The sequence below is a fragment of the Tenrec ecaudatus genome, chromosome X (genome assembly GCF_050624435.1).
Source record: "Tenrec ecaudatus isolate mTenEca1 chromosome X, mTenEca1.hap1, whole genome shotgun sequence".
Classification (NCBI taxonomy): domain Eukaryota; kingdom Metazoa; phylum Chordata; class Mammalia; order Afrosoricida; family Tenrecidae; genus Tenrec; species Tenrec ecaudatus.
Window position 1 is genome coordinate 72,598,071 of NC_134548.1, and position 24,145 is coordinate 72,622,215.

General features: G+C 39.1%; 1 protein-coding gene across 1 annotated transcript in view; it reads left to right on the top strand.

The window, feature by feature from the left end:
- Nucleotides 1-24,145, top strand: part of ZC3H12B (zinc finger CCCH-type containing 12B) — a 251,708-nt gene that overhangs the window by 112,365 nt on the left and 115,198 nt on the right. The gene's annotated exons all lie outside the window — the stretch shown is intronic.

Genomic DNA, 24,145 nt, shown 5'->3' on the forward strand with positions numbered 1-24,145 from the left:
CGAATAACTAAACTAAATAAATAAGTTCTTTCTTAATGGTAATTGCTGAAAATATGAATGAACTGAATGCTCTAATTAAAGGTAGATAGTGGCAGTGGTAGTAATAGAAAGAAGCTGATATGATGATTTTAATACCAGGGAAAACAGATTGTGTTAAAAGCTGTTATAAAGATATTAGACATATAAATAAGCGGCCATCTAGCTCAGAAGCAAAACAGCCCACATGGAAGAAGCGCACCAGCCTGTGTCATCATGAGGTGCCAAAGTGATCAGTTATCAGGCATCAAAGAACAAAAAACCATATCATTGTGTGCTCACCTTCCTGATATAACCGCTGAAGACAAATGGGTGCATGAGGAAAAGTGGTGAAGAAAGCTGATAGTGCCCGGCTATCAAGAGATATAGCATTTGGAAACTTAAAGGCTTGAAGGTAAACAAGCGGCCTCTAGCTCAGAAGCAACAAAGCCCACATGGAATAAGTACACAAGCCTGTATGATCATGAGGTGTTGAGGGGATCAGGTATCAGGCATCAAGGAACAAAAAAATCAAATCATTGTGAATAGGGGGGAGTGCAGATTGGGGAACCGAGACCCATCTGTAGGCAACAGGACATCTCTTTGCAGAAGGGTCGCAGGGAGGAGACAATCAGGCAGGGTTCAGTGTAGCAACGATGAAACATGCAACTTTCTTTTAGTTCCTAAATGCTTCTTCCCCTGACCCCCCCATCACGATCCCAATTCTACCTTACAAATCTGGCTAGACCAGAGGATGTACACTGGTATAGATGGGGATTGGAAACATAGCGAATCCAGGACAGGTGATCCCTTCTGGACCAGTGATGAGAGTGGTGATACTGGGAGGATGGAGGGAGAAGGAGAGTGGGATGGAAAGGGGGAACCGAATACAAGGATCTACATATAACCTCCTCCATGGGGGATGGACAACAGAAAAGTGGTTGTCTCGGTTGTCTGAATTCCACACGAGACACTGGACAGTGTACAATATGACAAAATTAAAATAATTTATAAATTATCAAGGGTTCATGAGGGAGGGGAGAGTGGGTAGGGAGGGGAAAATGAGGAGCTGATACCAAGGGCTCAAGTAGAAAGCAAATGTTTTGAGAATGATGATGGCAACAAATGTACAAATGTTCTTGACACAACGGATGTATGTATGGATTGTGATAAGAGTTGTAAGAGTCCACAATAAAATTATTTTTTAAAAGAAATTACACGTGGCAATTATAAAAATGTCAAATAATAAAGAAGATATGACAACTATTTTATATATGTATATGTAGCATGATATGTATATATGTCTAATATATATGTAATATCAGAGTCCCTAAATATATAAAACACAAAATAACAGAACTAAAGTGAGAAATACATAGACAACTGTACAATAATGGGATATTTCAATACATTGCTTTCAATAATGGATAGAACACGTGCAAAACAGATCAATAATGAAATATGACTATATAAACCAGCTACCTAACAGAAATGAATTAAAAATTCTACTGAAAACAGCACAGTATACATTATTCTTCAATGCACATAAATGCATTTCCATGTTTTTCTAAACCACAAAGCAAGTCTCAATAAAATTTAAAGGATTTAAATCATATAAAATATATTCTTTGACCACAGTAGAGATGAAGAATAAATTAATAGCAAAAAAACTAGAAATATGCAAATAAGTGATAATTTAAGAAAGCATTGTTAAGGATGAAATCAGAAATTAGAAGTCGATAAAAATGCAAGAAAAGCATACCAAAACTTAAAAAAAATTAGTAAAATTAGTAAAACCTGTACTCAGAGGTAAATTCATAAAGGTAAATGCTTTAATTAATTAAAAATGAAATGAAAAAAAAATGAAATGAGCCCCTAATAAAATGTTTTTTAAAAATGAAAGATCTAAAATCAAGAAAATAACTACAATTTGAGGAACTAGAAAAAAGAAGAAACCAAGGCCAAAACAAAAAAAATGAAGGAAAAAATAGAGAATAGAAAATTAAAATAAGGATTATAAAGAGACTAGAACAAGGGAGGTGGGGGAAAAGGTAGTGGTGTTAACAAACCCAGGCACAAGGGAACAACAAGTGATCCAAACTGGTGATGAGTGTGTAGAAGGTCTGGTAGGGCGTGCTCAAGGGTAATATAACCTAGAGGAATTACTGAAACCCTAAGGAAGGCTGAGCATGATAGTGGGACAAGAGGAAAGTAAAAGGAAATAGAGGAAAGAGCTGGGAGGTAAAGGGCATTTCTAGAGGTCTAAATAAAAGCATGTACATATTTAAATATATTTATATATGAGGATGTGGAAATAGATGTATGTGCATATATGTATAGGTTCAGTATTAAGGTAGCAGATAGGCATTGGGCCTCAACTCAAGTAGTCCCTCAATGCAAGAATATTTTATTCTATTTAACTAGCATTCCATGATGCTCACCATCCTGACACAATCGCTGAAGACAAAGCAGGTGCATAAGCAAATGTGGTGAAGAAAGCTGATGGTGCCCAGCTATCAACAGATATAGCGCCTGGGGTTTTAAGCGGCCATCTAGCTCAGAAGCAACAAAGCCCGCATGGAAGAAGCACACCAGCCAGTGTGATCATGAGGTGTCGAGGAGATCAGGTATCATCAAAACAAAAAAATCCTATCATTGTTAATGAGGGGTGTACAGAGTGGAGACCCAAAGCCCATCTGTAGGAAATTGGACATCCCCTTACAGAAGGGTCGCCGGGAGGAGACAAGCCAGTTAGGGTGGAGTGTAGCATCGATGAAACATACAACTTTCCTCTAGTTCCTAAATGCTTTCTCCACCCCCCCACTCACCCCCACTATCATGATCCCAATTCTACCTTACAAATCTGGTTGGACCAGAGGATATACACTGGTACAGATAGGAACTGGAAACACAGGGAATCCAGGGTGAGTAATCCCTTTAGGACCAGTGGTGAGAGTGATGATACTGGGAGGGTGGAGTGAGGGTGGGGTAGAAAGGGGGAACCAATTACAATGATCTACATATAACCTCGTCCCTGGGGGACAGACAACCGAAAAGTGGGTGAAGGGAGATTTCAGACATTGCAAGGTATGCCAAAATAATAATTTATAAATCATCAAGGGTCACTGAGGGAAGGGGGAGAGGAGAGGGAGGGGAAAATGAGGAACTGATGTCAGGGGCTTAATTGGAGAGCAAATGTTTTGAGAATGATGAGGGCACTGAATGTACAAATGTGCTTTACACAATTGAGGTATGGATGGATTGTAATAAAAGTTGTATGAGACCCTAGTAAAATTAATTTAATGAATAGAACAAATCAATAAAAACAGGAATTGGTTTGTTGAAAAGTATAATTAAATTAACGGACTTTTATTTAACTGACAAAAAAGAGAAGATGCAGACATCTGAAATCTACTCACCCTACAGAAATCAAATGTTGATATGTCAGCAATTAGATAACTTAGATGAAATGCCCCAATTCCTATAAACATATAGGTTTGTTACACTGACTCAAGGAAATACACAATATCAACAAATCTATAAGTGAAGTTGGAAAGAAGGAATAAATTTACAATCCTCAACAGAGGAAAGCACCTAAATACACAAACAAAAATGCAATTATGAGAAAAATGAGGTATAGGATACTCACTCACACACACCACCCAATTAAAAGAAAATCATGATATTGAATGATTTTCAATAATTACCTTAAATGTAAGGGATTTAAACTCCTCGTTCAAATTGCAGACAGTCAGAGTATTGATTAAAACGAATCAACAAATAAGGTATGATCCATTCTAATGCTGTGTAAAAGAGACATATCTTAGGCCAAATGAAAATTAAACGATGGAAAAGACTGTTTTATGTAATTAGTAACGCACAGAGAGCAGGGGTGATACTGATATTTGGTAAATTACATGTTAAGTGAAAATGTGTTATGAAATGAACACAAGCATCATATAATAACAAAGGAGTCAAATAATCAAGGAAACCAGTTAAACCTATATGGAACACTCCACACAGCTTTAGAAGAATACACCTACTTCTCGGATGCACATGGTTCATTCTCCAGAATATACCATATGCTGTTCCACAAAACATGTCTCAAAAATTTTAAGAAGAAGAATAAATAAATAAATATTTTAAAGAAGATTGAAATGTTATTTTGTGTCCATAAAGGATTAATATTAATAACAGAAGGAAACACACAATACACTCACAAATAAAGAGAAATTAAACAATGCATATCTAAATAAACAATGGGTCAAGGAAGTAATGAAAAGTGAAAACAAAATTTTAAATACTACGAACTAAATGAAAATAAACATATAACATAACAAAACTTATGGGACACAGTGGAAGCAGTCCTCAGAGAAAATTTTATGACAATAAATAATGTGATAAGTGGGTTTATTGTGCCAGCCTGGCCAATAGGAACATGTGGAATTAATAAGGTCACAGTTTACAGAAAGATAAATGTCTTGGAAAGCCCCACCTGTCTCTCTCTTGCTCTCCAGTTATCAGACCAGCATGCAGCTGCTAGTTCTCTACTTCAACGTGGGAGCTACACTATCTGCGGGACGCCCAACCTGTGGATCGATCATATAGCTAGAGCTTCAGGTTTCTTTGAGATCTGCTTCAACACGCTGCTGGTGTATACATCACTTGAGCTTGGGACTGTCATATTGCTGACTGTTGGTGACCTGTCCTGATGTTTGCTGCCTGTGGCCAGACTTCATGCATTGCTCTACGGAAGACTCAGCTGTCTGCTTCCTTGACCTTGGATCCAGCAGCCCTCTTGAGCTGAAGGACTTCCAGTATATTAACTGTTCATGAAAGTGACTTGAACTGAGCTCTCTGTACTGCTCTGTGGACAAATTCGCTGTTTTGTTTTGAATAAGAAAGAGGTTCATATACAAGAGCAATAGTATATTGAGAAAACATCCCAACCCAGTCTAGATCAAGTCCATAAGTCTCATATTAGCTCATATGTCCTTTACCAATCTATAAAGTCCTCTTCAGACTCACAAAACACATGCAATGATGCCAAATACAGGAAGATCACAGGCTAGTGGTTTGGAAATCTTCTGGGTCCAGTGGCATTGTAAGAATCTTAGCACTGGCAGGTGTCTTTATGTGGCTTTTCTGCCTCCAGAAGTCTGGTTGCATCAGGGTAGGTCCATGTGGCTTCTCCAACTCCCAGGGAATAGCACCATGTGTTTTATCAGTAGAGCATCTCCAAGGGAGTGAGCTGAGAGAGTGAAGTGTTTTCAACCTCCAAGGAGGAAATACAGGAGTCCACAGAATTCTCAGGAGAGGCCTCATTGTCTATGACCTGATTGACAGACTAGACTCCACCCCTTCACTCTTAATCCTCTCAAGCCCCAATCTGACACCAGATTACGTAACTACCACAAATACCTACATTTAAAAAGAACTATATCAAAATAAGCACTGTAACTCTTAAACTTTAGGACCTAGAAAAAGAAAGCAAACCAAATCTGAAATACTAGAAGAGAGAAAATAACACAGATCAAAATAAAAAGGAATGAAATAGAGAAAAGTGATAAAGAAACAGCAGAACCAAAAGTTGGTTCTTTAAAAATATCAGTAAAATTGACACACTTTTAAATGGACTGACAAAGAAAAAGTAAGAAACTATGTAAATAAGCAAAATAAGCAATTACATTACAATGTATTCAATAAAAGTAAAAGGAATCAACAGAATTATATGAACTGTCCTCAACAAACTTGATAATTTAAATGAAATAGACAAATTCCTAAGCACATAACTTATCTAAAATGACTAAAGGAAGGAGAAAATCTAAGCATATCCATAAGGGAATAAGTAGAATATGTTACAACAACAACAATAATAAAATAATAAAATCTCTCAAAAAGAAAAGCTTTGAACCAAATGGTTTCACCGAGAAATTAACACCGATGCTGCTCACAAACTTTTCTTATAGGTAGAAAAGCAAGGAGTACTTCAAACCTCATTCTAACAAAATACTTACAGATTTGAACAGTATATTGAAGTAGTCATACACCATGGCCATGGGTGAACTATTCCAGGAATGCAAGTATGGTTCAACATTAGAAAAGCAATCCCTGTATTATATCATATTAATAGAAAAAAAAGAACCATGTAGTCATCTCAATTACTGCAACAAAAAATCAAACACCCTTTCCTGATAAGTACTTTAAACAAGCTAGGAATAAAAGGCAAGTTCTTCAACATGGTTCAAGTCATTCATAAAAAAAACAAACTAATTGAACTCAATGGAGAAATATTGAGAATTTCCCTCTTGATAACAGAACCAAGACAAACTCCAAGTTCACTGCCACCTGATTAATCCAGATTAATCGTGACACTCTAGGACAAGGTAGAACTGCTCCCATGAGTTTTCCAAGACTGTAAGAATAGAGATTCTTGACAAGAATAGAAAGTCTTGTTTCCCCCCCACAAAGCCACTGGTGGTTTCAAACTACTAACAGCAAGGTCAACATGTTCACAGTCCAATGTGTAACTACTACACCACCAAGGTTCCAAGGAACAAGGCAAGGATGCTGCTTTTATCTCTTCTAATCAATATTGTATTGGAAGACCTATCCAGAAAATCATATCCGTATAAGAAAAAGAAAATTTAAAAATCCAAGTTAAAAAGGAAGAGGTAACAACTGTATTTTCAGGAGACATGATCTGTATATAGAAAATTCCAAAGAATAATATATATATATATTTTTAATCAAGCAGAGTTTATAGAAGAATTTAGCAAAGTTGTATGATACAAAGCCATCACACAAAATTCAGTTGAGTTCTATACATCAGAAATAAGAAATCTGAAAGGAGATGTTTTTCTAATTCCGTTTACATTAGCATCAAAGAGAAAAATATCTAGAAATAAATTTTACTAGAAAATTTTAAATACGTATTCAAATAAAATTATAAACATTGATGAGAAACTAAAGAAGATCTAACTGTGGTTTAGCAGCCAGTGCTAATTGATACCATTTTACAGGAAAAAGATTGACAGTCTGCTTTTGAAAAGGTATTTTTAATTAAACTTTTAAAAATTTTGAGGTAATTATAAATTCACAAGGGATTGTAAGAAATGTGTAATACAGAAGATTCCTTGTACTCTGATATCCAATCTCCCGCAACGCTAATATTTTTTAAATTTGTTAGTGTGAAAATGTTTTCTTTTCTTTTTACAACAGTGGTTCATACAATATTTGTCCTTTTGTAATTGACTTATTTCACTCAACATGTCCTCCAGGCTTATTGTTCTCTTGAACATTTTGTAGTAAGCCATTTTGTGTATGTTTATTCTTCCATGATGAGATTTCTAGTCATGTGAGTTTTTGTTGTGCTTCTGGTTATGTTCCACATAACGTTCTGTACTGAGTTCATTTCATTTATGGGTTTTCTTGTTATTTTCTTCATTACTTGGGTTTATTAAGTTTCTTTGAAATTACCCTATTATTACTTTCTTCCTAAGTCTAAAATGGTCTTCTATCTTGAAATTGTCTTAACTTCCACTCCATTTGGAAGGTCTGTGATTATATTATTCCCTCTTTTTACTTTGTAATTGTCTTGTTACAAATGATACCTCTGATTTCCTATTTACTGTCTTATAATTTTTGCTTTGTATACTTTTACATCTGTGTTGACTTCTCCGTGGTGTTGGCATATCTATTATTCTCAAGTTGTTCTCTGTGTTTAGTCTCTATCCAAAGAAATTTCTTGTATGGTTGATTGGTATGGATTCTATAAATTTCTTTAATTTCCCTTTATGTTAAAATGTCCTAACTTCACTGTAATATTTGAAGGACAGTTTTTCGGGGATATGATTCTTGGATGGCCTTTTATATCTTCAAGAGTTTTATATATATATATATATATATATATATATATATATATATATATATATATATATATATATATATATATCCATTGTCTTTTACATTGTTTCTGCTGAGAAAACAGAGCTCAATTTTATTAGTTCTTCCTTATAGGTAACTTTTCACTTTTCTAAAGTTTATTTCAGATTTTTCCCTTCTCTTTAGTTTTGGAATGTTTCGTTATGATAAGTCTTGTTGATTTTCATTTCGGGATATCTACTATTGTGTGTTAGTTCTGCTTCTTGAATGCATATTTTTTATATAAACAGTTTATCAGGTCAGAAGCCAAATAACATACAATTCAATAGTTCAGTCACATCAAGAGTGTTGTACAATCATTACCACAATAAATTCTGGAACGTTTTTTTTTATTATTAGCTCCTCATTTGCCCCCAGCATCCTGTGATGTACCGCCAAGGAACCCTTAATCCAGTTTTTTTTTTCAATATAGATTCACCCATCCTTGATTTCATAAACCTATAAACATTTAAAAAATCAAAGAGTTAAAAAACTAACAACAATGGAGAAAAATCTCAGCTGGAAAGAAAACAGAAAATATTAAAAACTAGAGGAACTTCTAAATGGGTTAAAGGGGAAATTAAATGATAAACCAATAGCGTTTTATCTAATTATATCTGTCACATTCCACTTTCCATTGTATTATAGCAAAATTATTCATATCCCTGGTCTATGTTCGAGGGAATTTGCTGGAGTGGAGGGTTCATCCACATGAATTTCCTCTTCACATTTAAAAAAAAATTCTTGTACTATTAGATGTGCCAAAAGGGAATCAAATCAGATGTTACATTTAAAAAAATCAATTTATTGGGGGCTCATACAATTCATCACAATCCATACATGCATTAATTGTGTCAAGCACATTTGTACATTCATTTCCCTCATCATTCTCAAAATATTTGTTCTCCACTTAGCCTTTGGTATCAGCTCCTCATTTCCCCCTCCCTCCCCACACCCCCATCCCTCATGAGCCCTTGTTCATTTATACATTATTATTTTGTCATGTCTTACACTGTCTGACGTCTACATTCACCTTTTCTTTCATCCACCCCCCAGAGAGGAGGTTACATGTAGATCCTTATAATCGGTTTCCCCTTTCTACTCCACCTTCCCTCCACCCTCTAGTATCGTCACTGTCACCACTGGTCCTGAAGGGATCATCTGTCCTGGATTCCCTGTGTTTCCGGTTCCTATCTCTACCAGTGTACATCCTCTGCTATAACGATATTTGTAAAGTAAAATTAGGATCATGATGGTGGGGGGGGGGCGTGCAAAGCATTTAAGAATTAGAGGAAAGTTATGTTCCATTGTCGCTACACTGCACGCTGATTGACTCGTCTCCTCCCCACGACCCTTCTGTAAGGGGATGCCCCGTTACTTATAGATGGGCTTTGGGTCTCCACCCTGCACTCCACCTCATTTACAATGATATGATTTTTTGTTCTTAGATGCCTGATACCTGGTCCCTACGACACCTCATGGTCACACAAGCCTGGTACCTGATCCCTTCAACACCTCAAGATTGCACAAGCTGGTGTGTTTCTTCCATGTGGGCTTTGTTGCTTCTGAACTAGATGGCCACTTGTTTACCTACAAGCCTTTAAGACCCCAGATGCTATATATTTTGATAGCTAGGCATCATCAACTTTCTTCACCACATTTGCTTATGCCCATATTTGTCTTGAGCGATCATGTCAGGAAAGTGTGCACTATGAAATTCCAATTAAATAGAACAGTATTCTTGCATTGAGTAAGTATTGAGTGGAGGTCCAATGTCCATCTGCTGCCTTAATACATATATGCACATAGATCTATTTCCCCATCATCCTACATAAATATATTTACATATGTACAAGACTGTATTTAGACCTCTACTAATGCCCTTTCCCTCCTAGTTCTTTCCTCTATTTCCTTTTACTTCCCTCTTGTCCCACTATCATGCTCAGCCTTCATTTGGTTTTCAGTAATTCCTCTCGGTTACATTGCCTCCGGTAAATTTTTGCTTTTTCTTCTACTCCAAATTATAGCTACCCGCCACCCCCACTCCCCAGGCTATGAGATCAAGGCAGCTAACAGCGTGGAGAGCTCTGGTTTGGGGTTCTCCTTGTGTCTGGGATTATGTACCCTTTAGGGGGTTAGCCTGGAGAAATCATTACTCCCTGCAAAAGGGCGAGAGAAGCTTTTCAGCTGGAGCCTGCAAGCCCAGCTCGCGGAACCTAGAATAGTTTAATGCGTTCTTGGTTTTCTCTGTGAGTGAAAATCACCCAAAAAATGGGGTTCGGGAGAAACCATAATTCTAATATCAGGACTCCACCTCCCAGTTTCCTTCACCTTATTTCCCAATTTTCTGGTCTAGCAGCAGGAAGTCTAGATGAGTGAGTCTTAACTAGTCGTCATTTTCCTCATGTCCCAGATGTTCCATTTTAACCATTCAAATTAGATGTTACATTTTATTCTACTATAATTATCTCTACTATACTCTCTGTCTGATAACCAACTGTTCACATCCCTCTACTATGATCAAAGGGAAATCATCAGAGGCATAATATATGTGAAGATCCTGAAAATGAATCTTTTGCTTCCACTGTCATCTATAGCCCTGTACACAACAGGGTTCACATTTTAAGCTCTGATACAATTTCTTCCTTAAGATTTGGATTATTTTTTTTATAATTCTTGGTTCACACAGTCTGTTGTGCTTCATCCGTATGGGCTTAGTTGGCACCTCACTTAGACAGTTGCTTGGTTGAAGACAAGCCTTTAAGACCCAACACACAATTCTGTTTGATAGCTGGGCACTAATTTATTCACTACCTTTTGCTATAGCACCCATACCTTCAGTTATCTCTTCATGAAGTGCATATCAAGTAGCACCACACTGCAAGACCTAGTTGTTCTTATATTGGGACTACAATTAACTGTAAGATGGAAATTCATTAGTATTTCCATGGTTTATATATGCCTCTGGTTCACCTTAGAGATATCTTTGGCTTTTATGTCAAGACATATCAATTATTAATTATTAATTACCTCTCTGGAGCATAAGGTCACTCTGTTAACAGTGTCATTAACTTAGCCAATCATAAAGAATTTCACAAAATTTTGAAAAGGAAATCATACAAATATAGGCTGGCTACAAATCACAATAAATGCATTATTGAGTTGCACAGAGTAAGTCGTTAAGTGTCTGTACACTATTTATTGGTTGTAAGTCCAAATTTAAATAATATTCATTAACAGTGGTAGAATCAGGCCTCCCCAAAGGGTATTTATAGAGGTTGAAAGAAAGGCATGTACACATATAAATATACTTATATATGAGGTTGGGGAAATAGATTTATGTGCATGTATGTATAGGTTTAGTATTAAGGTAGCAGATGGACATTGAACCTCCACTCAAGTACTCCCTCAATGCCAGAATACTTTGTTCTATTAAACTGGCATTCCATCATCCTCACCTTTCTGACACATCGCTGAAGACAAAGTGGGTGCATAAGCAAATGTGGTGAAGAAAGCTGATGGTGCCTGGCTATCAAAAGATATAGTGACTGGCGTCTTAAAGGCTTGAAAGTAAACAAGTGGCCATCTAGCTCATAAGCAACAAAGCCCACATGGAAGAAGCACACCTGCCTGTGTGATCACGAGGTGCCGAAGGGATCAGTTATCAGGCATCAAAGAAAAATAAGTCATATTATTGTGTGCTCATCTCCCCAATAGGATCGCTGAAGACAAGTGGGTGCATAAGCAAATGTGGTGAAGAAAGCTGATGGTGCCCAGCTTTCAAAAGATATAGCGTCTGGGGTCTTAAAGGTAAACAAGAGGCCATCTAGTTCAGAAGCAACAAAGCCCACATGGAAGAAGCACACCAGCTTGTGCAATCTTGAGGTGTTGAAGGGATCAGGCATCATCAGAACAAAAAAATCATATCATTGTGAATGAGGGGGAGTGCGGAAGGGAGACCCAAAGCCCATCTGTAGGCAATTGGACATCCCCTGATGGAAGGGCCGCGGGGAGCAGGCAATCCAGTCAGGGTGCAGTGTAGCAGCGATGAAACATAGAACTTTCCTCTAGTTCCTAAATGCTTCCTCCACCCACTCCCCACTATCATGATCACAATTCTACCATACAAATCTGGCTAGAACAGAGGATATACACTGTTACAGATAGGAGATGGAGACACAGGGAATCCAGGACTGATGATCCCTTCAAGACCAGTGGTGAGAGTGGCAATACTGGGAGGGTGGAGGGAGGAAGGGGTGGAAAGGGGGGACCGATTACAAGGATCTACATATAACCTCTTCCCTGGGGGACGGACAACAGAAAAGTGGCTGAAGGGAGACGTCATACATGACATGATATGACAAAATAATAATCTACGAATTATCAAGGGTTAATGAGGGAAGGGGGAGTGTGGAGGGAGCGGGGGAAATGAGGAGCTTATGCCAGGGTCGTAAGTGGAGAGCAAACATTTTGAGACTGATGAGGGCAATGAATGTACAAATGTGTTTTACACAATTGATGTATGGATGGAATGTGATAACAATTGTATGAGCTCCTAATAAAATGATCTAAAAAAAGGAAAACAGGGGAAAAAATTCAGGCCTCCCAGATTAATACATTTTTTAATGTTGCAATAAGGGCATCGAAGTATTAAGTATATGGCAGTCTACCAACTGCCAGTTCTTTATTTTTTTAAATAGTTTTATTGGGGGCTCTTACAGCTCTTATCACAATCAATACATACATCCATTGTGTCAAGCACATTTGTACATATGTTGCCATCATTGCTTTCAGAATACTTTCTTTCTGCTTGAACCCTGGGTATCAGCTCATTTTCCCTCTCCTTCCCTCACGATCCCTTGATAATTTATAAATTATTATTTTTCATGTCTTACACAGACCACTGTTTCCTTTCACCCACTTTTCTGTTGTCTGTCCTCCCTGGGGGTATTATATGTATTGTTATCGGTTCTCCCTTTCTACTCCCACCTTCCCCTTCCCTTCCTGGTATCGCTGTTCTCATTATTGATCATGAGGGGTTTATCTGACCTGGATTCCCTGTGTTGTGAGCTTTTATCTGTATCAGTGTACATGCTCTGGTATAGCCAGATTTGTAAGGTAGAACTGGGTTCATGGCAGTGGGGGGCAGGGGAGGAAGCATTAAAGAACTAGAGGATAGTGTGTGCTTAATCGGTGCTACACTACAATCTGACTGGCTCATCTGTTCCTTTTGACCCTTCCATAAGGGGATGTCCAATTGTCTACAGATGGGCTTTTGGTCTCCACTCTGCCCTCCTCCTCATTCACATAGAAAGACTTCCTGTTCTATACCCTTGGTATAACTGTCTTCTACATCTTCTCCCAACAGGAAGATTCGGTCTTAAGTCAAAGGGCTACAGGTGCATTTGAGGTAGAGCTCAATTTACTTAGTGGGGTTTACACATCAAGTCCTTCTGGTGTGTCCCATGAAGGATGCTGTGCTCCTTGAAAACATGGGGTCTAACGTCTCAGTAGTCTACAGAATAATGCCAGGTCCCCAGGGACTGAACAAAGTCTACTGTGCCCAATGAGGAACATAGTACCAGGCATATTCTCCCCTTGGGTTCCATATAAGTGTTGTTAAGCATTTTTCCCCCATTAGGACATTGGTCCTCCTCATTTTTCTACCAACATAAATGCACTTGCCTTCTCTAAGACATGCATGCTCCCCTCCCTCCATCAGGATTGCTTATCACTTTGGTAGAAGAGTCTGGTTTGAGGTGACCTTAGCACAACTTTGTATGACAGCAACTGTCTGATCATCTGCTTTTCCCCCACTCTGGACAAACTGATCCCACTTGAACTGAGTTCTCTTCTGTCAAAGTAATTTTTAAGATTTACATATAGAGAGGGTGCTGTATGCATCATAGGTGCTAGTAATGTGCTCTAACACATTGCTTGGTAGACTGGATTGGAAGATTAAATTACCTAAGAGCAGAAGCCTGCCTTCATCTTAATGTTTATCCTTATAGTAGTTGACTCATACAGTATTTTTCCTTTTCTGATTAACTAACTTCATTCAGAAAACTGACTTCCAGATCGCCCCATAACATTAAGTGTTTCATGGTTTCATCGCTGTTTTTTTAAGGATGCGTGGTATCCCACTTTGTGTATTTATTAAAGTTTCGTTCTCCAGTCTTCTACTGATGGAAATTTGGGCTGTTTCCAGCTTCTTGCTATTGTGAATTGTGCTGCAATGAACATTTAAGAGCATATATTTGTTCTTGATCTGTCTCATTTCTTTGGGATATACAGCCAGCAATGGTTGTGTGGTAATTCTATTGCCATTTATTTTAGGTATCATTATATCAATTTCCACAGAGATTGTATATGTTTACAAGCCTACCAACAGTGTATTAGAGTTCTAATCTCTCCACACCCTCTCCAGAATTTATTGTTTTCTGTTTGGTCTTTTTTTTTGGGGGGGGGGCATGGTTGTGGGTGTAAGGTGGTATCTCATTAATGTTTTGATTTTCATTTCTCGGAACCAGAACACTTCCTCATATGTTTGTTAGTCATTCGGGTGTTGTCCTTTGTGAATAGTCTATTCCGGTCCTTTGCCCAGCTCCTGTTTGTTTTTTTTCTTATGGAGGTATTACAGAATTCTGTAGATTTTAGTTATTAGTCCTTTGTTCTTAATGTCATTATTGTTGTTTTTTCCATCCCAATCGGTACACTCTCATTTTACTCTTTGATGAAGTTTTTTTATATATACATAAAGTTTTATTTTAATAGGTCCATTTATGTATTTTGCCTTCCACTGTGCTTTCTTTGTTATATGTGGTAGCCTATGCATGCCCTGTAAAAAGGTCGGTAAGTTTATCCCACTTTTCTCATTGATGATACTGAAAGCTTTAGGGTTTTCATTTAGTTCTCTGGTCCATCTGAAGTTTTTTTTTTGTGCATGGAGTGAGGTATGGGTCCTGTTTCATTCTCCTGTAGATGGATATCCAATTTTCCAGCACCATTTGTTGAAGAGGGCACCGCTTTCTTATTAAATGTTTTTGGTTCTTTTGTCGAAAATCAGTTGTCTGTGTTGTTGTTGTTCTTGTTCTTGTTAGGTGCCATTGAGTCGCCTCTGAACTCTACCATTTGGAACCATAACTATCCTAAGCACAACAGAATGGAACGCTAACCAATCCTGTGCCATCCTCACAATTGTTCCTATGTCTGAGCCCATTGATACAAGCACTGTGTCAATCCATCTGGTTGAGTGACTTTCTCTTTTTTATAACCACTCCAGTTTAACAAACATGATGTCCTTCTCTGGGGACTGGTCTCTCCTGACAATATGTCCAAAGCTTGTAAGACAAAGTCTTGCTATCTTTGCCTCTAAGGAGCCTTCTGACCTTACTTCTTCCAATATGGATCGGTGTGTCCTTTTAGTAGTCCATGCTACTTTCAATATTCTTCTCCAGCACTACAATTCAAATGCATCGATTCTTTTGTGGCCTTCCATATTCAATGTCCAACTTTCACATGCATATGATATGATGGAGAATACCATGGTTTGGGTGAGGTGCGTCTTATTCCTCAACATAACATCCTTGCTCTTCAATATTTGGAAGAGGTCTTGTGCAGCATATTTACCTAATGAAATACATTTTCTGAGTTATTCACTGCTGGTTCCATGAGTGTTGATTGTGGGTCCAAACAAGATGAAACCTCTGACAACTTTAACCTTTTCTCCAATTATCATGGTTTTATCCGTTGGTCCAGTTATGAGTATTGGGGTATTCCTTACTTTGAGTTGTAATCTATACTGAAGGGTACGACCCTTGATCTTCATCAGCAAATGCTTTAAGTTCTCACTTTCAGCAAGCAGGATTGTATCATCTGCATACTGAAGGTTGTTAATAAAACTTCTTCCAATTCTGATGCCTCATTCTTCTTCATATAATCCAGCTTCTCTGATGATTTACTAGGAATATATATTGAACAATTGTGATGAGAGAATGCAACCATGATGTACACCTATCTTGATTTTAAATGATGTGGTATTCCTTTGTTCTGTTTGCACAACTGCCTCTTGATCCATGTAGTTGTTTCGAATGAGCACAAAAAGGCTCTCTGGAATTTCCTTTCCTCTCAAGATTATTCACAGATTATTATGGTCCACACAGTTGAATGCCTTTGCATATTCAATAAGACAAGTAAACACCTTTCTGGTATTCTCTGATTTGAGACAAGATCCATCTGAAATTAGTAATGATATCCCGAGTTCAAAGTCCTCTTCTGAATCCAACCTGAACTTTTGCCAGTTCCCTGTTAGTTGTCTATAGCTGGATGCTGTTATTTCTGGGGTTTCTATATTCTTCCATTCATCTAGGTAACTATCATAATACCAGGCTGTTTTGACTAGTGTGGTTTTGTAGTAGGTTTTGAAGATAGGTAGTGCAAGATCACCTTTGTTCTTCCTTATGAGGAGGTTTATGCTTATCCTGGGTATTTTCCCTCTCCCTGTGAAGTTGGTAATTAGTTTTTCCATTTCTTTGAAGAATGATGTTGGTATTTGGATTGAAATTATGTTGCATGTTTTTGTTTGATTTTAAATTATTGTATTGGGGGCTCATACAACTCTTATCACAATACATACATATATACATTGTGTCAAGCACATTTGTACATTTATTGCCCTCGTCATTCTCAAAACATTTGCTCTCGGCTTGAGCCCCTGGCATCAACTCCGCATTTTCTGCCTCCCTCCACACACACCCTTCCTCATGAACCCTTGATAATTTATAAATTATTATTATTTTGCCATACCTTACACTGTCCGATGTCTCCCTTTACCCACATCTCTGTTGTCCAGCCCCCAGGGAGAAGGTTATATGGAAATACTTGTAATCAATTCCCCCTTTCTACCCCACTTTCCCTCCACCCTCCCTGTTTTGCTACTCTCACCACTGGTCCTGAAGGGATCATCTGTCCTGGATTCCCTGTTTCCAGTTCCTGTTTGTACCAGTGTATATCCTCTGGTCTAGCTAGATTTGTAAGATAGAATTGGGATCGTGACAGTAGGGAAAAGGGGGAGGAAGCATTAAAGAACTAGAGGAAACGTGCATGTTTCATCATTGCTTCACTGCACCCTGACTGGCTCATCTCCTCCCCACGACCCTTCTGTCAAGTTGCCTGCAGATGGGCTTTGGGTCCCCAACCTTCACTCCCCCTCATTCACAATGATATGAATTTTTGTTCTGATGATGCCTTATACCTGATCCCTTCGACACCTCATGATCACATAGGCTGGTGTGCTTCTTCCATATGGGCTTTGTTGCTTCTGAGCTAGATGGTCGTTTGTTTACCTTCAAGCCTTTAAAACCCCAGATGTACATCTCGATAGCCAGGCACCATCAGCTTTCTTCACCACATTTGCTTATGCCCACATTTGTCTTCAGCCATGGTTACAGGAAGGTGAGCCTCATAGAATACCAGTTTAATAGAACAAAGTATTCTTGCATTGAGGGAGTGCTTGAGTGGAGGCAAAATGTCCATCTGTTACCTTAATACTAAACCTATACATATATGCACAAAGATCTATTTCCTCATCATCCTATATAATTATATTTACATATGTGCATGCCTGTATTTAGACCTCTACAAATGCCCTTTGTCTCCTACTTCTTTCCTCTATTTCCTTTTACTTTCCTCTTGTCCCACTATCATGCTCAGCCTTCATTTGGTTTTCAGTAATTCCTGTTGGTTAAATTGCCTTTCCTTGCCACTGATTTTGGATCACTTGCCGTTCCTTTTTCCCTGGGTCGGTTAACCCCACTTCCTTTCCCCCACCTCCCCCTCTCCCATGTACCCCAGAACCATTGGTCCAGTTGTTTTCTCCTCCAGATTTTTTATTCAGCCTATCTTCTCTAGATAGACCTGTAGAAATAATAATATGCACATAAAAACAAGACAGAGAAAAACAAAGTGACAAAAGAAAACAAAACAGCGACAGCCACCAAAAAAATGAAAAGAAAGAAAGATAGAAAAAAAGAAAGAACAACCTGTATATAGTTCCAGGTCTTTTTGTAGAGCTTTAGGAGTATTTTCCAGTCCAGTCTGATGGAGTGCCTCACCCTGGCCCCAAAGTTTATTTTTGGAATGCCCTCGGGACTTCCCTGCTCGGGTCCCCTTGCTGTTCTGCTGCATGTCCTTAGTGTTTTGCTTCTTTGTGGTGGAGTCAGATTGGGTGTAATTCCCACACTGTGTCTCCAGTGTTGTCCCCTGTAGGGCTGTGGGTCAGTGCAGGATGTTGTGTCTCATAGTGGGACAGGCCATATGGTCCTCTCTGTGCATTGGCTGCTCTGATCAAGGATATCGTCCTCCTTCATTTTCCCCCTTCATTTTCTTCCGCTTCCATCTGGATATGGTAGGTCAGTTCCCTTCCCCCACCAGAAGGTCTAGTGTCGTTCTCTGTGGCACACACCTCCAGGGTAGGGGTCAGGATGGTTTTGGTTGGAGCCAACCCTGTATTATGTTGTATTTGTAGACTGCTTTAGATTGATATTTTCACAATATTCTCCCCACTTTTAAGGTCTCCTTTGGTTTCTGTAATAATGTGCTGTAGTTTTCTCTGTACATGTCCTTTGTTTTTTAGTTAGATTTGTTCCTAAATATTTCATCTTTTGTGTGGCAATTGTGAACAGTATTGTTTTCTTGATGGCTCCTCGGTGCTCTCTTCATTGGTATATAGGAATCTGATTGATTTCTCTGTGTTAAACTTATATCCTGCTACTTTACTAAATCCCTCAATTATATCCAACAGTCTTTTTGTGGAGGTCATGGGGTTCTCCCTATAGAAACCAACTCATATCATATCATCTACAAATAGCTAGAGTTTCACTTCTTCTTTACCCAACTGTACTACCTTGATTCCTTTTATTTCCTTATAGTTCTGGCTAAGAATTCCAGCTTATTATTGAATAAGAGTGGTGATAAATGATATCCTTGCCTAGTTTCCATTTTCAGGGGGAATTTTTTCAGATTTTCCCTATTGTGTTTGCTATTGGCCATTAACTTTTCATTTATGGTCTTTATTATGTTGAAAGATTTTCCTTCTAGTTTTATCTTAACTGTTTTTTATTAGGATAGAGTGTTGGATATTGTGGAATACTTTAAAAATGTTGATTGATTGTTTTTGCAGATATTGCCTCAAGCAACTACATTCATTATCAAGAAATTCTGTAATCTCAGTGCTGACCAAAAACGTACATTGTTAATAAAGGATAACAAATCTGTCACTTAATTCATAAAACATACCTCAAGCAGGTACAACTAAAAATAAAGTTGGATTTTTTTTTTGTTTAATTTAAAAGCCTCAAGAATAACAAGCAATGTGGTTTGTTTTTTTTAAACATGTGGTAGATACACTTGCTTTTTATACAATATACACTGTTCACAGTAGAGCTGGGGCTGGGCTGGGAGGTAGGAGAGATGAGATGGCAAGGTAGAAGGGTCAGTATATGACCGTGTTTTTATTTGAATCCAGAGTTGACAACAGAGAATTGCTAGTGAAAAATCATTCATATGCTCATCATTTCCCAACAAACCTTGAACTGTAGGCATGTGGAAGAGGGGAGGAATACAGGAGTAACCATGAATAGCTGCTTCAACAGCTGAGGACCAATTAAATAAAACATCTTTAAAGCACACACAGTCCATAGTGTTCATCATCTGAAGTAGAGTAGAAGATAACGTTCTTTGTAGGGGAGAAAATGGGCTTTCAGAGGAGTCTTTGAGTATCTTTACACTTTAACTAGAAAGTTGGAATGTACTTGAGGAGTGTTGTGGCAGGGGCTGGGGGTGTGTGGAATGGAGGCCATTTCCTCAGCCTCCCCAGAGAGGAATGACAGGGGGAAGCCAGAGATGCAGGGCCCAGGGTCACCACTGAGTCTGTAGTGGTGGAACTGGGTAGGCACAGGGGAGTGGTGGGGCATGGCATCAGGTGACTCAGGCTCCAGGTCACTGCAGACAGTGAAGGGGAAAGGCAGGGGAGGAGGCAGGGGAGGCAGGGCTCACTTTGCTCCTAGATGGAGCTAAATTCACAAGTTTTCCTTTGGAAATAAGGGGTCCCACTCATTTGGGCGGGCTAGGAGCTCATGGTGAGGAGGGAGGAGCTAAGGTGGAGACAGGGGGGCTCAGGAGGAGGAAGAGGGGGCAGCAGAGCCCTTCCTGTTGGCCATGGTTGCCGGAGAGGAGAGAGAGCTAAGAGTGGGTCCAGGGTGGCCGAGGGCCAAACTTTCTGCTAGGGACCCAGACAGGACCCTGACAGGGAGCTGTATCTTCAGGGCCTGCCACTTCATCTGGTTTTGCACAGTTTTTTGTTTGTTTGTTTTTAAATCATTTTATTAGGAACTCATACACTACCCATCTCGATTCATACATACATCAGTTGTGTAAAGCACATTTGTACATTCGTTGCCCTCATCGTTCTAAAAACATTTGCTCTCCACCCAAGCCCCTGGCATCAGGTCCTCATTTTTCCCCTCCCTCCCCACTCCTCCCTCCCTCATGAATCCCTGATAATTTATAAATTATTCTTTTGTCATATCTGGCTCTGTCCCACGTCTCCCTTCCCCCACTTTTCTGTTGTATGTCCCCCGGGGAGGAGGTCAAATGCAGGTCCTTGAAATAGGTTCCCCCTTTCCAACCCACCCTCCCTAAGCCCTCCCAGTATCGCCACTCTCACCACTGGTCCTGAGGGCATCATCCGCCCTGGCTTCCCTGTGTATCCAGTTCTCATCTGTACCAGTGTACTTCCTCTGGTGTAGTCATGCTTGCAACGCAGGATTCGGATCTTGACAGTGTGAGGGCGGGGAGTGGGGTGGGAAGGAAGCATTTAGGAACTAGAGGAAAGTTGTATTTTGTTCTGATGATGCCTGATTTACACGTTTTTTACAAGATTCCAAAGCTATTCTTGCCAAGACTGAGAGGGAAAGGGGCAGGTTTGACCCGGACTAGTTTCTACAGTGTGAGCTAGGGCAGAGTGGGAGAGATCATGACAGCTTCAACAGCTGGGGGACCAAATTTGCTACATGTTGCAGCAGAGCTAGAGGAGATAGTTGGGAGTCCTGAATGGTGGAGGCATTACGTTTCTGGTAGTCACTGGGGCTGAGAGAGGCAGTGGCAGCTATGCTGGTCTGTGGATCGCTCGTTACAACATCTTCCTCCCTGGCCTCCACTGCCACTGAGGAGCCTTCATGTCGGTCCTTTTTTGTTTAACTATTTTTTAGGACATAATCCAGCTATCATACAATTCAATATTTGTATCAAGAATTATTGTACAGTCACTACCACAATCAGTTTGAAAACATTTTCGTCCTTCTTTTACTACTTGTTACCAGCACCCTGGCCCCCTACATCCCTGGCCATACCCTGCAGGAACCCTCAATCTAGTTACTGTCTGTAGATTCCTCCATCCTGGATTTCCTATATCCCCAAATATAGAAAAATGTATGAAAGAGAGTAAATAGCAATTATAACACAGATAAATTCTATTTGAAAGAAAACAGAAAATATTTAAAAACCAGATCAAATTCAAAAGGTCTCAAAAGAGGGAGATAAAATGATAAGACTTTAAGCATTCAAGTAAGATTTTTTTTATTTTAATCTACTATAATTGTCTCTGCCATATGCTCTGCCTGATAGCTTGGCTATTCCTATTCTTCGATTATGGTCAGAGGGAAATCGCCAGAGGCTTATTCTATGTGTAGATCCTGAAAATGGATTTTGGACTTCCAATATCATCCATAGCCTTCTGCAAACCAGAAGTTCACAAATTAAGCTCTGATACCATTCCCTCCTTCCAATTTCTTCTATGTTATTTTCAATCTTTGGATCATAAAGGCTGGTGTGCTTCTTCCATGTGGGCTTAACTGATGTCTAACTTAGAAAACTGATTGTTTGAAAGCAAGCCTTTAAGACCCCAGGTGCTATCCTTTCAGATAGTCAGACATAGTTTCTTTACCAGTCTGTTGTAACATTCATATCTTCCATTTTTCCTACATGAGGGCATGTATAGAGTAGGGTCTTGTAATAAGAACTAATTGTTCTTTGATTGGAGCTAGGGTTAAGTGAAAACCCCAAATCACTTCCTGTATCTATGTTTTATATATGTCTCTGGTTCACCTTAGAGATATCTTTGTTATTTTATGTTAGATAACATTGTTAATCACTTCTTTGGAACATAGGGTTGTTCTTTTTATAGTGTCATTGATTTAGCCTATGGTAATGTTTTTAAAACACAATTGAGAAAGGGAGATTAAACAAGTGTGGGCTGGCTACAAATCATAATACATGGATTATTGGGTTGTACTTGACTTGCTCTGCTTACACAAACAATGGATGTTCATGGTTAGGCAAAATTTATAATAATAACCATTGATAATTTCAGACCCAGATCTGCCAGACTAATACATATCTGAATAAAGCAAGTAGGGCATTGAAGGAGTAAGTAAATGCTAGCCTACCAACAGTTCAATAGTCTTTGTATAACTGTCTTCTCCCTCTTCACACACCATGTAGTTTAGGCCTTAAGTCTTCAGACTACAGGTGTGTTTGAGGTAGAGTCCAGTTCACACCTGGTGGGGTTTCCATATCATATATTTCTGGTATGGGATTTGAGGTACGTTGTGCACCTTGAAAACCCAGGATCTGAGACTGGAAATGGCAGTCATAGGACCTTGAGTGGGCCCTCTGGCTTAGTGAGTGTCCAATGAAAAGGGACCGAGAACCACCATATATTTAATACCTCAGTGTTCTCCTTTAATTAATGTGACATATTTTAATGTATGCAAGGATCTGCACTTGTAAGAATTGATACAGGACAATTTCCCCTAACACCTGTCCCCATGCTCAGTGTAAACAGAACTCAATCAATTAAGAAATCAATCTGTACTAAGTTACAACTAATGGATTTCAGCTCACAGTTGTATTATACTCACATTAACTCAACAGTATCCTAAATTCCATAACATTGAGAAAAATATTGATGTTATCATTGCAATCACCTTATATCCAGGGGAATGAGAAACAATGTTTTCCTTTTTTGTTTCTTTGGTTTTGGGCTTTTCTGAATTTTGTTTGTCTGTTTTGTTGGTAGTGGTCTTGTAGTTTTTGCTTTTGCCATATTACAAGCCGCAAAGTAAACCAGAGTCGTTCATAACACAGGGGCAAGCAGATGGATTCTGAGTTCCCAGTTTAATTCTATCCCCAATCCCAAAACAGTTAGTTCTTGGCCCTGCTCCATACAGTATGGTCCTGCTCCATACTCGCCTTCATGAAGATATGACTTTTTAAAATTGTTTTATTAGGGGCTCATACAACTCTTATCACAATCCATACATACATCAATTGTGTAAAGCACAGCTGTACATTCATTGCCCTCATCATTCTCAAAACATTTGCTCTCCACTAAAGCCCTTGGCATCAGGTCCTCATTTTTCCCCTCCCTCCCCACTGTCCTCTCCCTCATAAGTACTTGATCATTTATAAATTATTATTTTGTCATATCTTGCCCTGTCTGACATCTCCCTTCACCCACTTTTCTGTTGTCCATCCCCCAGGGAGCAGGTGACATGTACATCCTTATAATTAGTTCCCCCTTTTCAACCTACTCTCCCTCTACCCTCCCAATATCACCACTTACACTGCTGGCCTTGAAGGTATCATCTGCCCTGGATTGCCTGTGTTTCCAGTTCCTATATGTACCACTGTACATCGTCTGTTCTAGCCAGACTTGCAAGGTAGATTTCGGATCATGATGTGGGGTCGGGTGGGGGAGGAAGCATTTAGGAACTAGAGAAACGTTGTATTTTTCCTTGGTGCTACATCACACTTTAACTGGCTCGTCTCCTCCCCTAGACCCCTCTCCAAGGGGATCTCCAGTGGCCGACAAATGGGCTTTGGGTCTCCACTCTGCACTGCTCCCCTCATTCACTATGGTAGGATTTTTTTTGTTCTAATGATGCCTTATACCTGATCCCTTCAACATCTCGTTATGTCACAGGCTGGTGTGCTTCTCATGAAGATATGACTTAAGATAAGTGTGCTACCACAAAGTGTAGTCTAGAAAGCAGATGGTGGCTGACTTCTATTAGAATAGTGTCTGGGATCTTAAAGACTTTTATTCAAACAAGCAGCAATCTAAGTGAGGCATCAACTAAATCCACAC